The sequence below is a fragment of the Netta rufina genome, assembly GCF_964035555.1.
Source record: "Netta rufina genome assembly, chromosome: 2".
In the NCBI taxonomy this organism is placed as follows: Eukaryota; Metazoa; Chordata; class Aves; order Anseriformes; family Anatidae; genus Netta; species Netta rufina.
The window spans coordinates 358,922-374,575 of NC_140124.1; the positions used below are offsets into that span (position 1 = coordinate 358,922).

The following is a 15,654-nucleotide window of genomic DNA, read 5'->3' on the forward strand; positions in this document are numbered from 1 at the left end:
AGGGACACCCAAGCCAGCGGATCCCACCTCGGGGTTAGGGTTACCCAACGTTGCTGGTTCCCTACGTAGGGTTACCTACATTGCTGGGACACACAGCCAGGCGTCCTGGCACGTAGCCTCCCCCTCCAGCCAGCTTTTGCAGTTGGAGTTCACGGTGTGCTTGCAATCTCCACCATAGCCTCAGGCACCTGGCCAAACACCAGCCCACCCCACAGCCCATGTGCCCGTCCTCTCTCAACTTCACTGCCTGCATGTCCCTAGAAAAAACCCTGCCTGGCTGGAGGCATCAGGAGTGAATGGAAAATCCCATGGAGGACATCAAAGGGACAAGCAGGGGAGCAGACATCTGTAGGGATCGCACATGGGAGCACCTCTTCCCACTGGCTAGAACCCCCCTGAGCTGCAGCTCAGGAGCTTGAACCCCCAGGAAAGGAATGTTTTGGGGACCACAGGCAGCCATAGAAGACAAGGTCACTCACAGATTCAGAATGGGTCAAATGTTTCAGGATTACAATATCCACAATTTCTAAGGTACTACACAGAGATACCCCTGCTGCTGGGGCTCCAGGCAATCTGTCTGGGAGGAAGACTCTGCCCCAGGGGGACTGATCCAAACCTGCCAACTGCAAGCACTTTCCTACACCTTACCCTCTCCTGCATTCAGCTCCAGCCACTGCCAGAACAAGCACTCTGGGATCTTGGGGTGAGTGAACCGTCCCTTTCATCCCTTTCCCTGTGCTGACACTACCTGTCCTCTGTCCTCCTCCCATGCCTGCAGGCGCAGGTGCTGAGCTGGGGCTCCCAGCCCAGCCCTTGTGGCTACGGGCGAGGGCAGGACCGAGGGCAGGACGAGGGCAGGATGAGGGCAGGACGTGCTGAGCAGCTTTGGCTGCGGAGCCCAGCGGGTGAGGAGAGCCCGCAGCCTGCTGCTGCCACCAGGCTGGCGTTTAAACGGGGGCCGGTCACAGGAGCAGGCTGGAGGGCAGCAGATGAATCCTCGTGTGAGCAGATCCCTAGCTGGATCTGCTACAGCCAGGGTAGCTCATTCAACCGAGCCTGTGTCATGTAAAGTCAGCTTCATTTTGTCCTCCAGCACCTCAGGGCAGGACCTTCCAAAAAGAGCAGGGCACTGTAAACTCCCCATGTGCTGCCCCAGGTTTTGTGCAAGAAGTTATGTTTCTGTTGTGTTATGTCATTGTACAAGAAGTTACGTCTTCCGCCAATTCCACAAAAACCTAAAAAATGAGACTCGACTGTCACCAGTGCTAGAATGCTGCCTGAGGCTGCAGAGCACCAGAACTTCATCTCAGGAGGCCCAGACCTCCCCTCACAGCGGGCACTGGCTGCACCGGGTGGCCAGGGCACAGGCTGAAGGCAGGGTGACCCCAGACCGCAGCGCCGCTGCCACGCGCGCCCTTCGCTCACCGCACTCAGGGCAGGGCGGGTGCCCCTGCCCTCTTCTCTGGCGCTCCTCGCTGCACAGCACAGGGGCTGCCTGCCCTGCCGGGGGTCCCAGCACCCCACTGGGGGTCCCAGCACCCCGCAGTGCTGGCGCGAGGCTGTGGGGCTGGGTGCCCGTGGCCCCGAGCCACCCAAGCGCGGTGCCGCCGCCTTGCCCGCCTCCAGCCCCGCTGCTGCACGCTCCCCCTCCCTCCCTTGTTCAGCGCCACAGAAACACGTGTAAAACCATGACACTGACTTTGCCTCTAATTAGCCCTTAATTTACAAGACACACTCGGAAGGGTAATTAGCTGGCGCTCTGCTCCTGACTGCCGCATCCATCTCCTCTTGCCTCCTCGTGGGAGGGAGCCTGCTGCCACTGGAGCAGGGACAAGGCTGCTCTCCTGGGACCAGGAGGGGCTGGGTCCTGGGAACCAGGCTGCTGGGATGGCCTGGGACAGGACAGGGAGAGAAATAGGGGAGGGAAGGGGAGGGGAGGGGAGGGGACAGGCTGCCCCACATTTCAGGCAGTGCTGGCCACCCCTGTGCCAGGCTGCACGCAGCGCAAGGTGTGCATTGCACAGCCAGGGAGGGGAGGGAGGCAAACATCGGGGTGCCGCAGAGGGAAGAACCCTGCAGAGCCCCGGTGTGCCCCGATTTGCTCCCTGAGCACCGGGAGCGCTCCCCACTGCAGGCACGTGCCCTTCCACGCGGCACTGGGTTCATGGTGCCCCAGTCCTGACCACAGCCGGGGACATGTCACCCACCGCCACAGCCAAGCCTCCCTCCAAACACATCCCATGGTGGGTGAGGACAGGCACAGAAGAGCGCTGACAGCGGGGAGTGCCCTGCTTGCCAGTGGCCACCCCTGAGCAAACCACGTTGCTGGGGCAAGCAGCCACAGCTGCGGGGATGTGACCCGTGCCAGGCGCACAGGCGTGTGCAGATGAAGACGTGTGGGAAACCCAACGATGCGCCCGGAGCCTGCACCCAGCATCAGACGCCCAGATCCGCTGCCTGCCTTGCCAGCAGCGTGTGTCACGAAGGCACAAAGCTAATTTGAAAATTTAATTTTGCGATGACACGGTGCTGCTATGACTTCCAGGTACAGCATCCATCAAGCTCTGCAGTCTCTGCAGGAGATGCCTGAGCTTTCCACCAGGTGCCTGGACTCACCCAGCTGCAGAGGGCTGTCCTCGCAGCTCGGCTGCTCCCTCGGTTTGCTGACACCTTGGCCGCCAAACTCCAGCTTGTCTCAAGGATCTGCAAGTCGGTCCCAGCAAGCCTAGAGCTCTCCAAAATCACACTCTTTGAAAGTGACACCACCAGCAGTTGCATGACAAGCTCCTTTTAAATCAGTCAAGTGAAGTGAAAGGTAAATAAAAGGGCTACATGTAAAATACTAACTGCGTCTCTGAGCCAAAGTCCCAGGAACTGAACTCTCTGTGACCCTGCCTACAGTCCCTCAAGCAAAGCTCTTCCAATCGCTGTTTCCTCAAAACTCAAAAAAAAAAAAAAAAAAAAAAAAAAAAAAGCCTAATTGATGACATAGCAGTAAATGGAAAATGACCTAAAAACTGAACATCATTTTTCACAGTGTGGAGCATGGCAGATGGGCAGCCTCAGTAAAACATTAGTTCAGTGCAAACTGGAAATTCTTCATTAAGGTGCAGACACAGAGAACTGAGGGAAGGTGAGTTAGCACAAATGGGTGCTGCCAGTTGCGAAGGAGATACTTGCAGAGTCACTCGAGGACCTTTGGACAAATCTCATTTCATTTTTTCAACAGTGATTTGGCAAAATAATGCACAAGTTCTGGTGAAATTTGCTGGTGACATTATGTTGGAAGCACTCCCAGGACCAAGAAGATGAGGATATAATGCAGGATTTTGAAAAGTGAGCTAACAAAAACACAACAAAATTTATTTAGTACAAAGAGCAGAGATATGCACCCCAGAACTAACAGTCCTGACTCAGAAAAGCCTGGGAAATATGTACTGGTTTCCACGGGATTTGTATTACACCTTGGTGACAAGAACATCTGCACTGGTCTGGGCTTCCCGACTGACACCACCGGAGCAGGAAGAATTCTGCGAGCACCACCTACACCTCACCGAGATTCTCAGGCACAACCTACCACCTCGGGAAAAAAATAATTCAAGCTGCAACAGGTACAAACAGCAAAAGTGACTTTCCATTCCTTCTGACTCTTGTAGCCTACCTGCCCACATCCTACATCCTTCTGTCCTGCTCTGCTAGAGACCGCCAGCAGAAACAGCACAAAACGGACGGACACGCTAAGTCACTTATTTTTTAATAGGAGTAACACTGAAATACCTACAATCTTGATAGCCCCAGTCAGGGAAGGATGACATACTTATCTTCCTCGAAATACAACAATGTGAGCAGCACTGAAGAAACCAAGCCGTGACCCCCCAGCTCCACCTCCACCACTGTCCAACACCCACTCCTGAGTAAGCTCACAGTGAGCCACATCACAGACTCACAGAACCGTTGATGCTGTCAGGGCCCTCAGGGTCCCTCTGGTCCCAGCCGTGCTCCAGCAGCCCCCGGAGCTGGTGCCCAGCCCCAGGGGCAGGCGCTGCTGGAGCTGTGCAGGGAGCAGCCCCCAGCCCCTCTGGGGGCAGCCTGGGCCAGGGCTCCGGCCTCCTCCCAGCACGGCCGTGCTGCTTGGGGCAGGGGGAGCCTCCCGGGCTCCAGGCTGGGCCCGGGGCCTCTCGGCACCTCCCTGCAGGTGCTGCCGGCCATGGCTGGGATCCCCGGAGCCTCCTGTGCTCCAGGCTGAGCAGCCCCAGCTCTCCCGGCTTCTCCTCGCAGCAGAGGGGCTCCGGGCCCTGCAGCATCTTCCCGGCCCCACACCGGGCTCTCCCCAGCGCGTCCAGGTCCCTCCTGCGCTGGGGACCCAACACCAGACCCTGCACTCCAGGGGTGTCTCACCAGCACGGAGCTGAGGAGCAGGGTCCCCTCTGGGACAGGGTCCCCTCCCTCTGCCTGGGGCAGTACGGGCCCCCAGGCAGCCCGGGGCTCCCTCGGCCTTCCTTGCCCAGTGCTGGTCGCTGGCTCATGTCAGCATGTACCGTGAAATCTGAAGGCGCAGACCTCTGACCCGGTCACTGCTGTCTGGAGAGAGCTTCACTCTGTTCCTGTGCCGGAGCTGTGTTCTGGCCCTGCACAATTAGTCATGGATGGGGTCATCATCTTTGCCTAAGCAGGAGACTGGGCCTCATCCTGTGGATATAGCTTGGCCTCAGTTCTGTGCGCGTTCATCATGTCTCAGCTGGATTATCCCAAAGTGCTATTTATCTGTGTGTGAAGTCACCACCAGCACTGGCTGATGCCATGGTGGCAGCTGGTTTTGGCCATTTCTGCAGCGAAGTCAGGAGGCTGGCAGGATACCCCATCTTAGCTCAGCCTGCTGGTATGCTCTGCTGCCCCCAGAAACGCAAACCCACTGATCCCCCGACACCCCCACCCAGGGACTAGGGCACGGCCGGCCGGTTGCCTGTGGTTATGTTTTGGGGGGACCCCCCTGCTCTCCCGGGCTGACGTGATGAGTGGCGGCTGCGGCGTGCAGGAAGGGTTTGTTCGAGGGGCCCGGGTGCGGTGCAAAGTGAAAGCAGCATGAGCAGGGCAGCAGCTCGGGAAGTCCCCTTGCTCTATGGCCAAGTACAGCACAGGCCTTGGCCCTGCTCTGGCGCAGGGAGGGGGATGCCTCCTCCACACACCACAAAGAGGCGGCTTTGCGGCAGAGGCTGCAGGCCATAAGGTATGAGATGGTGATGGAGATGTCCCAGGGAGGGCACCCTGGCGCTGAGCAGACCTCACTTTGTTTTGCACTGCAACAGGCTAATAGCACTCTCGGCACACCACTAGGAGCTATCTGCCAAACCCTGTCCGAAAGACCAACCGTTACCACCTCCCATTAAACAAAACTTTAAGGTACTTGTTGCCAAGCGATCATCATTTATCCTCCCTAAAAGCTAGAATTACTGAAAGTCACACACGTGTAATGACTCTCAGGCATTCTGTTGGTGTCTGCAGCCAGAGCACGTCCCAGAGCCTCCCCAGAAGCCACGTGCGTGGTACAGCCGCAGAAGCCCTGCACTCCAAGCAGGGGGCTGGATGGAAACCCACCTCCAGCTGGTGGGAAACTCCTCAGTTCCTAGAGGCCAACTGGTTCTTGAGGGGAAGCAAAAGCCAATGAGCCTAGTTAGGCTGCCTGCCTGTGAAATCCCTGCTGGTAAGGACATAATTCACCGCTTCCCATCAATGGGCGGTCAGCTGCCACGCGCGCAGGAATGCAGCTATCCTGGGAGCACCCCACGGCTGCCTTTCTCAAAGCTGCCCCCACCCCTCCAGTGCACGTCCAGAGCCAGAAGCATCCACATCAGGTTGGTTTTGTGAACCACACAGTACCTGCTGCTTTCAGTTCCTTCCTCTTGAACTATTCCTACTGGTAACAAGACTGAAACACACCAAGATACAGACACGTCATTTGAAAGACACAACAGCAAGGTCTTCTTGGGAGGTGGCCACAACGCCAAGCAAGCACCTAGACAGCCCCACGAGCCTGGTGGGACATGATCTGGGATGACAGATGTCCTTCCCAGTTCTGCCAACAGCGAATGTCTGTGTGAAATCACTGATCCAAACTGCAGGCAACTGAGGTTTCCCAGCCCTGCTTCTTAGCAAGGCCATCAGGATCTGCCAGCTTGCACACAGTGGGAGCCACTGCCTTTCACTGGGCCTCACAGATGCTCTGACACAAGCGGAATCTCCCTCCTTTCTTAGTGAAGTCTTTGGAGAGCACATTTTTGGACATATGCATGTGGTAAGGGGTTATGTAACAGCCAGCTCCGACCAGCACTGCCCTGTGCTGGGAGCAGCCGCCAGGAGAAACAGCTCTGCACAGTCCAGACGCCTCTGTGAGGACCTCACAGGCATGCGAGATCAGCCACGGCACCTCACGCTGACACACTAAACTCATCTTTGGTTCAGATGGTGGCTGCTCCGTGTGCAGTCAGCAGGAACCCAGCAAACTGCAGAAGCCTGCAAGCAGGAATTAGCTGTGGCTGCTCCCCAAACCCCTCAGACCCCAGGAGCACTCCATCAGCAGGGGAACGGTGGGCAGCTGCAGCAGCTTGGTCCTGCTCCAGCCTATGCCCTGCCCACACCGAGTGCCCAGCCACAGCACACAGAGCCTGTGGGAGCACAACCAGGTACCCGTGGGCACCCCGTGAACCCAGGTACATGTGGGCACCCCGTGAACCCAGCCTGGGCAGCAGCTGCACAGCACTGGGCAGCGTGGTCAGGAACAGCCAGGAGCAGACCTCGGCTGCCTGATCTTTTCTGCATAGCGTAAAATTGCATCACGAGTCTTCCATTAATTTACTCCTACAACATATCTTTTAGAAAATCTTCTCATCTTGATTATGATATTGTCAGTGACAGAGAAATCACAGTAACTCTTGATAAGTTGTTCCGATGGTTAATTACTCACACCGTTAAAATTTGCACCTTATTTCTAGTCTGAATCGTCTTGCTTCAGCTATCAGTCATTGGATCTTGGTATATTTTTATCTAATAAAGAGCTCTCTATTATCAAATTTTTGTTTCTATATAGGTACTTACAAACAGTGTTGAAATAATCTCTTAACCTTTTCGCTGATAAACTAAGCAAATAGAGCTCCTTGTTTTTTTCATTACAAGGTGCATTTTGCAAGCATTTCATTGTTTTTACAGATATTCTAAGCCTTTTCCAACCTATTGGTTTCAACCTCTTACTGTGAGCACCCAAAATCCATGAACTTTAGCCCTCTAGAAGCCCTCCCAATCCCCAAATATACAGTCACAATAAACATTTGAGAAAGACCTTGACCAGATTTTCTAAAATTCCTGAATTAAATAATTCACACTTGCTGATTCAAACATGTCTAAATCTCCTACCTGCTGTTTAATTTGCTTCCTAATTACAGTTGGAATATGAAGAATTCATCATTCTGTGATAAGATACATCATCTTGCCTCTTCCCACATACCAAACAGAAGTGTTTACTGAACGTGTTTTTTTTTTTTTTTTTCTTTATTACACGTTCTATTATCTCCATATAGTAATGAACCAACACTGTTTTTAGGATTCATTAGTTCCTAATAAACTTGAAAAAAACTTTTCACTGTTTTTAACTCTGCTGGTTACTTTTTTTGTAACCCTTGTGCAACCACCATGGTGTACGCTCCTGTAATCAGCAAAGAAGGGGGAAGGTGAGCTGAGAGAAGAGTTTCAAACACTAAATCCATCACTTAAATTCAGACGTTATTTAAGGTCTCCATGGAACATGCAAAAGATGAAGATTAAGAAGCTGGTAAGGCATGAACAGCGACTATTCTCATGATGCATGAGCTAAAAAATACCACAGCAGCCATCGCAATATTGAGGACGGCAGCCACTTCGGCAGAGGCCCACCAAGTACAGGGAAGCCTCAAGTCCAAACGCATCTGGCAGGGGAGAAGGAGGTGCTGCTGCATTTCCATGCTGCACCTCTGAGACCAGAAGAGGACAAAGCACAAGGAGGACACAGGAGCTGCTTTGAGCTCAGCATTTGGATCTGTGCTGGAGGTGGAGCCAAAATGCAAGGTTTATCTTTTTGCAACTAACATGGCTATGGGAGAGAAGGAAAGCAAGCTTTCCCTCGAGGAGAAAGGCAGCAAAGACGACAAACCCAGGCAAAAGCCCCCACTCCAAGAAGCTCTTAGATGTGGTATGCAGTGTCAGCTTCCCCATCAGCTGAGGCACTGATACCCCCATGGAGAAACGGTGGAGAGCAGCACACAACTGTGGGTTTGCTGGTATTCCTATCTCAGTGGTGACTTTGTTTTTGTGTTCTTAATGAAGAGCCCGATTTGCCAAATGTATCTAACCTCTTCCCTAAATCCAGCTGCTACTGAACGTAGTCGGGGATCTGGCTGGCACAAGGTGCACAACTGCTCTGCAAGCAATGAACCCAAATAAAATGGTGAAACAAACCTTTTGTGTGTCTGTAACCGGAGCAAGTCTGGGAACGTCAGGAGCTGGAATGCTTCCCACAAAGCCAAAAGGGTCACTTCGAGGGCTGCTCATAATTAATCACTTGTGGCGGATGTTAGTCTGCAGAGCTCTGGCAAAGGGCTAAATGGCAGGAAAGCCTCTACCCGTGGTTCCAGCTGGCCATGCAGGACCACACTTGTGTTATCAATTATCTACCTACTGCAGCTTCCAACTTCTACTCAATGCCTACTGATTACTTTATTATACTGTTACTTTTATTGCTTTTTATATACATGCATCTACAGATACACAGATGCATGAAATATTTTAGCACCATACAGCTTATTCCCTTCCACTTGCTTTTGTTCCTGTGCATTCTGTCACTATCTGGACAGAGGGAGAGTGAACAGTTCACATCTCCTCTTAACCTAGATTAATATGTTCTTAAGCAGTGCAGCCTTTCTTTTAACTTTTTGGTAAATGTAAAATGTTCTTTTAAAACTCCTAATTATGCTCCACATTTTTTCTGTTTAAGTTCTTTCTCCCAAATGATCTGGCTCATAATTGCTTTCAGGGTTGTGAAATTGGCTCAGATATATATTTTTGCGTGCATGCCTGTATCTGTGTGTGTGTCTGCGTTTTCAATACTCTATGTCTGATTTGAATTCTACTTTGCCTGAACACAGTACAACGGAGTCAAGGGTTACATGTACCTAAGTCACTACTGATTTTTAGTTTTGTGATTTGTCCTCCGTGCCTGCTTAGGTAAGGGTAACTACAGCATTTTCCACAGGGGCTGCACTGGTTCTTTGAATCTGCAGGATTCAGAAAAGCTGAGGAGCCTCTTGTGTCTCTTGCCCAAGTCCTCCAGTGATATCACCATGATAACGTAATTTACTCTCCAACATGTTTTAGTGAAATACTTCAGAAACTGTTTCTGAGACAAACAAACCAAAGTGCTGGGAATGAGAAACGGAAAGTGGATGAAAAAATCTTGCTTGTTTTGGTTCTCTCTTCTGGTCTGTTAATATGGCCAGAGGTGTCACTCATTCTCTGTGTAAACCTGAAATCATAAGCTACAGAGAATGTATGTACAAGTTACGCTGCTTAAAATACAAAACAGAAGAAATGCTGTGCAGCTGAAAAGTCCAAAAGAGATCATGGCTGGGGTGGGAGGCTGACATTAATGATGAGTTGCAATGCTACAAATCACCATTTGCATTTACAGTCTGCAGCAGCAAGCTGAGTCTGGAATAAACCTCAAGTAAGCAGGGAAGCAAACCCCAAACTCTCTGGGTTTGCTGCAGAAGCGTGGACCTGCACAAATGTTGCTGCGAACGATGAAAAACCATCCCGAAGCATTTGCACACAGCTCACGAATGCTAGCAGCTGAAAAGACCATTTCAGCTTAAGCTAGAATTGCATTTTATTTTCTTACATAACTTCCATGTCTAAAGCTGTTTGCTCATAACATGTTTCATACACTCCTGCTTGTTTTGCCCACTGAGGCTAACACACAGTAACATCATGACCCGGCATGGACAGCATCATCAGAGCCTGAAGTGCTGCGCAGGTCCCTAGGACCTGAGGCTGAAGGCTTCTGCCCACCAGACTGCGTAGAGCAAAGAGCACGGATCCACCCTGTGGCTCCAGGCAGAGCCTCAACAACAGGATTCATTCCTATGAAAAACTCTACTTCCAGCGAGCCCAGGATGGCAGCCCCTCTCCTGCGAGCAATGGGTTTTTGCACTGCCCCCCAGGGCACCTCCCTGCCCAGCACCAGAACAGAGCCCCAGGCACCAGGCTGTGTGCCCCTCAGGAAGAACCCTCTTCTCTGCAGCACAAGTGGGGCCTGTGTGGAAGGAAAAGAAGTCTGGAAGAGGAAAATGTCCTCGGTCCTCTATGGAAGAATACCAGCTACCCTGTTACCCCAGCCTTCCTTGGCAACACTGGGCAAGTTATTTATACTGAGATTTTCACAGGTGGCTACTAATTATACTCTCTTCATTTTTCCAGGTGCCCTGTGCAAGACACCCCCAGCCAGATGTTCAGAAATGCAGAATGCTCATTGCTGCAACTGCAGCCGACGGGTCTGGCTCGCTTCCCCTGCGCCACGAAGCCGTGTGCCCATCTGGCTTCCCTCGGCACTTCCACCGTCCCTGGGCAGGGCTCTGATCACCAGTGTTTTGTTTGCCCTCTTCTTTTCTCTTCCCTGTTCCTCTCCTCCTCACTTTCTCCGAGGCCTTCTTCCCTGCTCAGCTCCTTTAGTGTTCTAGCAAGTAATAAGTGTATCAAGTCCCAGTAATTATCTCTAATTAGGGTTAGTGATTATACTGTTGGGCTGGAGAAAATCAATCTCTGGTTTCCCGTCAGGGAGGGCAGAGCCGAGGTGGGGGGAGCAGGCACTGGCAGCTCCCCCTGTGCTCCCCTTCCCCCAGCTGCTCCCTGCCCGGCCCCGCTCGTGCCCCCGGGGGAGGCAGCTGGGCACGGTCTCACTGGGACCAGGGGCAAACAGCCCCCCTGACCCCCGATGTGCTGCAGAGCCGGGTTGTGGTGGTGTCATGGGGCTGGATGCTCTCAGCAGCAGCGGCCACCTCTGCAGCACGGGGCTGCGATCGCGGGTCCTTCCTGGGGGGACGGCGGAGCACCCAGATCAAGGTGCTGCACCTCCTCTGAGCACGGGTGATGGATGGAGCCCACCCAGCGATGCTCTGCGGTCTGAGCACGCCTGCCCTGCCTGCTCCTAGGGACAAGGCTGCTGACTGCGTGAGAGTCACACCAGGGCCAGGGCCTAAAGATCGTTTGTGGTGAGCGATGGGCCCGACTGGAGCTGCAATACAGCACTCAGTGACTGAGCAGATCGGCCTTGCTGCAGGGCCTGTGTGAGTAGAAATGGGTGAGTAGTAACCTAGGGCTGACGAGGCAGGCGGCTGTGCAAACGGGCCTGACCACCCATCCCTGCACAGGTGCCGAGAGCTGGGCTGTTGGACTGGAGAATGAAAAAGTAGAAAGGTTGGGTATGCTGGAGGACAGCTGTGAGTGAGGGTGAAAACTGGGAGAGGAATATCCAGAGAGCCTGTCACACACCAAAGAAGTGGCCTTTTGAGAGAGCTCACAGCAAGGAGGGTCCATGATGCCCAGCCTGAGTGCAGGGGAGCTGAGTGCTGTAACCTCCCCAGCAGCAAGGCTCCGGGTGTGCACGCAGAACAGAGGGACACGGGAGCAGCTTGCTAGAAGATGGGCAAACATGGAAGGGGTTCTGGACAGAAACCTCTACAACTGGCAGGTCAAAATTGAGAACAGCAGCCAGATTTCTGGAAAATAAAGCCCAAAGCAAAAAGGTGCTGCCCTTCTCCCCATGCACGTACAGAACCCTGGGCACGTGCCAAGCAGGAGCTGAAACCTCACTTTCATGATAAGGAGACAGCTTTTACGGCTCTGAGAAATGGTGGGAGTGGGCAGCTCCGCTCCCAGGCCCAGTGCCAGGCTCACTGGCTCCACAGACAAGCCATGGTCTGAGGAAAGGAGCACGATGGCCTTATGGAAACCGAGAGCTGAAGCTACTTAACACGCCGAAGACAGTTGGGTAATCGGCTCTCTGCGAACGGTAACATCTTTGCAAATGTCTGCAGACTCCAGAAAGGCTGGAAAATGGTACAGCAGCAGTAATTTTTCTGTTTGACTGAATAGACTACCAGTATTTTCACCTCATAGTTGAAGTGCAGATAAAATGGTCTGCACATGTAATGAGGATGGATCCTGGAGAACGCAGGCTGGCAGGCAAGGCGCTGCTGTGGACTGTATACAACCTGGGTTTTCAAAACAGATCTCATCTGAGCGGCTCCGTGCTGCTCTGCCTCAGATACACCCCCACCTCTCCTCTCCTGGCTGGTGCAAGAACAATCCAATTTGCACAACTCGGTAACAACTTTGCATATTCATGCAGAGTCCAGGATAACTCAGCTGAGAGCTCAGTGTGCCTTTCCACTTTACAACCAACAGATCAGCAGTCTCAGCTGATGTACCACAGCATGCCCCAATTCAGACCTGCGGTGCTGGTATACACCTTCACCATTTCAGATAAACCTCAAACACTTTGCTTATCTGACTTCATCACTAGCAGAAAGCATTTCCTTCCTCCCACCAGGACAGAGTTAGTCTGGAAAAATCATCCAGCTGCCTACATACAGGCTAGAATGAGTCAGCTGACTGTCTGAAGGGAGACAAAACCATCCTAAACCTCAGGATGCGGTATGTTGCAGTACCATAAATACGACTGCCACCGTGACGTGGCACATCTTGGTAGCACCCTGTGGCAGTGGCCTTGCTCAGCAATTTCAGAAGCACGGCAACGCACCATCCCTCACCACCGGGATGCAGGGCACAGAGCACGCTGCAGTGCCAGTGCTGCAGTGCCCCTCCGGGAAGCAGCAGCGCTCTGCACAACCGTGCCTGCTCTGCAGATGGAAGAACCCAGAGACAGCAGCAGTCTGCCAGTCACTTGGGAGTCCCCAACCAAGAGACAACCTGGGTCGCTGCTGCAAGGGGGCCATGGAGCCTGGCAGCCGGCGAGGTGGCCCACAAATGGCCAGCCTCCAGAGACAGGGCTGGCAGCAGCTGGCTGCTCTGCCCAGCATCCCCCTGCACGTCCAGGGCACGTGCTGCTGGGTGAGAGCTGGGGACGGGCTGGAGTTCGTGGTCACTGTAAAACACACAGAAAATGAACACTTTTACGATGTATGGAATACTGTCAGCCACCACAGACAGGTAATGGTGAATCCTTTCAGCAGGACGGGGCCCCTCGTCCAGAAATCAGTTTCCTGCTGGTGGCTGTGCATGGACAGACAGCAACAGCCCCTTACCTGTGGCCGCAGCTCAGCTCCTGCAGCAGTGAGGCTGAGCCCACAGCAGGCACCCTGCAGCAGGAGGTGCCGGGAGATACACCCTGCGTTCCCTGCACACCCGGGTGAGAGTTTGCAGAGGGCACGAAGGGGGCACTGGATCAGGGCCACTCCACCATTCCTGCTCCGCCAGGAGCTCTGGTCCTGCTCTGGGAGCGATGGCCTCGGAGCTGTGTCAGCATCTAGCCCAGGCCAGGGCAGCTTCCTGGGCTCAGGTGTCTGAGCAGTCTCTGAGCACACGACATGGATGCCTTCCAGGTGAAACAAAACAAGAATACGTGCTGTGGGATACAGCAGCACCCCACACCCGCAGCAACGGGTGCAGTGCAGCCAGCACACCTTCACCCATTGCTGCTCCACAGCCCCTGTCCCGCTGCCCACGGCTCCATGCGGCGCTGCGACCAACTGCTCTGCTCAGCGACTGCAACCACTGCACAGGCACTGTGGTGCCCGCACGGCTGGAGAGGAGCTGGGGCCAGCATGCACCTGAGGGTGACAGGGCAGTGAAGTGCCCTCTGGTCCGCAGGACCTCTGAAAAACATCTTCCAGGATCAAGGTGCCCAGAAGAACAATGCAGAAGGCAGCAGGGAAAGCGGGGACAACCCAAGGTTACGGAGCTGAATGCTTCCTTTGGGGACCTGGGATCTAATCCATACCCTGCTGCAAAATTCCCAGTGCTACTGTTCAAGTCACTTATACCAACACTTGTCAAAAACAGACACTAATAATGTGTTCCTCCTGTTCTGAGTGCCCAGGTGGGGACTCTGAGGACTGATAAACAGGAGCTCAGTGCTCAAAACTACACTCTGAAGGGCTGAAAAAAGACTAAGTTCCTGGGGATAGAACGGCAGCTCTTAGGCTCCAAACTTGGGGCACACAGTTAGCGGATGCTTTTGAGAATTTTGGATTTGTCTTCTCTTTGCCTCAGTTCCCTTTCTTCAGGAAAAAATAATAACAGCTGAGAGATCAGAGTTACAACATTTGGAAACATGAAATCCATCGTAACTCTAGTGTACGCTTAGAAAATACAACCTCGAGCTGATCCAGCCTATCTCAGTCCTTTGGCCTTCCAGCTGCAAGAACCGGGCATCAAGGTGTGTAGGACCTGTCCTGCCTCACGTAATCCCTTTGAGCTCCTGCCGGATTCCCCCTCTCCCTGTGAAATCCAGGCAATTTCTAGCTTCTCTTCAATGCACAGCATTGAATGCAGTGGCTCCAACTTCACATTTTGGATGCATCCTCCTACTTGAGGCAGCCAGATAAACATTCGTAAGGCGTTACCATCTGAATGCTATAGTGAATTTATAATATTTATAATATAAATATGAATTTGTAGTATTTTATACATGATTCATGATGAAATGTATTAATTACAGATAAATTCTACTAAATCCCTGATCTGTGCTTCATCCTCAGACTACAAACAACCCTTCGGCCCATTACTGGGAGGAACAAAGGTCCCACAGAGAAGCGCAGAGACAAGGAGAGGTAGGCATATGCTGTAAGAAGAAGCGTGGAATGTCTTCAAGGGCCCCACACAACAAATTCCTGTGTACCATGCAGGGAACTGACCAGCTACAGGCTCTTGGGCAGTAAGCTCCTTCTGAAGACACCAGACCTTGACGTGGCTTTCCCTGCCAGTCTGGGAGCAGCTGTACACACTGGGGGTGTTCTCTGTGCTCCCCAGAACCCACCACCTCGGGGCCTGATGCTCTGTGCCTATACCCACAGACTGCTGTGGGGTGGACATGGTAAATTTGCTCCGGAAGCGAGAGCTGCGATTCTCCTAGGTAATGCCCAAGTGCCCTTTCTTTTGTATGAGATTATCAGCCCTGCTCTGATCTGGAAGAATGTGTTGTGCAGCCCCAAGCAGGAGAAAGGCACAAGGCAGTCCCACCAGCCTCCTGTCTGCCATGACCCGCGCCACCCTGCTCTCTGCTGCCTCTTCTTCCCTCAATGTCATTGTCCCCCACGGCGAGCAGCGGTATGCCAGGGAAACAGGTTTTCCCTTTTCTTTGTTAATTCTTCCCTCATTACATTTGAAATTCCACAATCAGTGTGCACTGTAATTGTCGAATTTGATGCTAATGATTAATGAATTAAACATGGATCCATCAATTAGTCCTCAGAGAATAATTCTGCATAAAGCAGCGGATAATGTAATTACAGTAACAAAGATAATGAGATGTTAACATCGACGGAGCCCGACGTGACATGATCACAGCAGGCTCAGCAACCCCGGCCTGGGGGAGCCCATCCCTCACTCTGC

At 52.9% G+C, this 15,654-nt stretch overlaps 1 protein-coding gene across 1 annotated transcript in view; it reads right to left on the bottom strand.

Annotated features, from left to right (window-relative positions):
* Positions 1 to 15,654, bottom strand: part of AGAP3 (ArfGAP with GTPase domain, ankyrin repeat and PH domain 3) — a 130,081-nt gene that overhangs the window by 19,794 nt on the left and 94,633 nt on the right.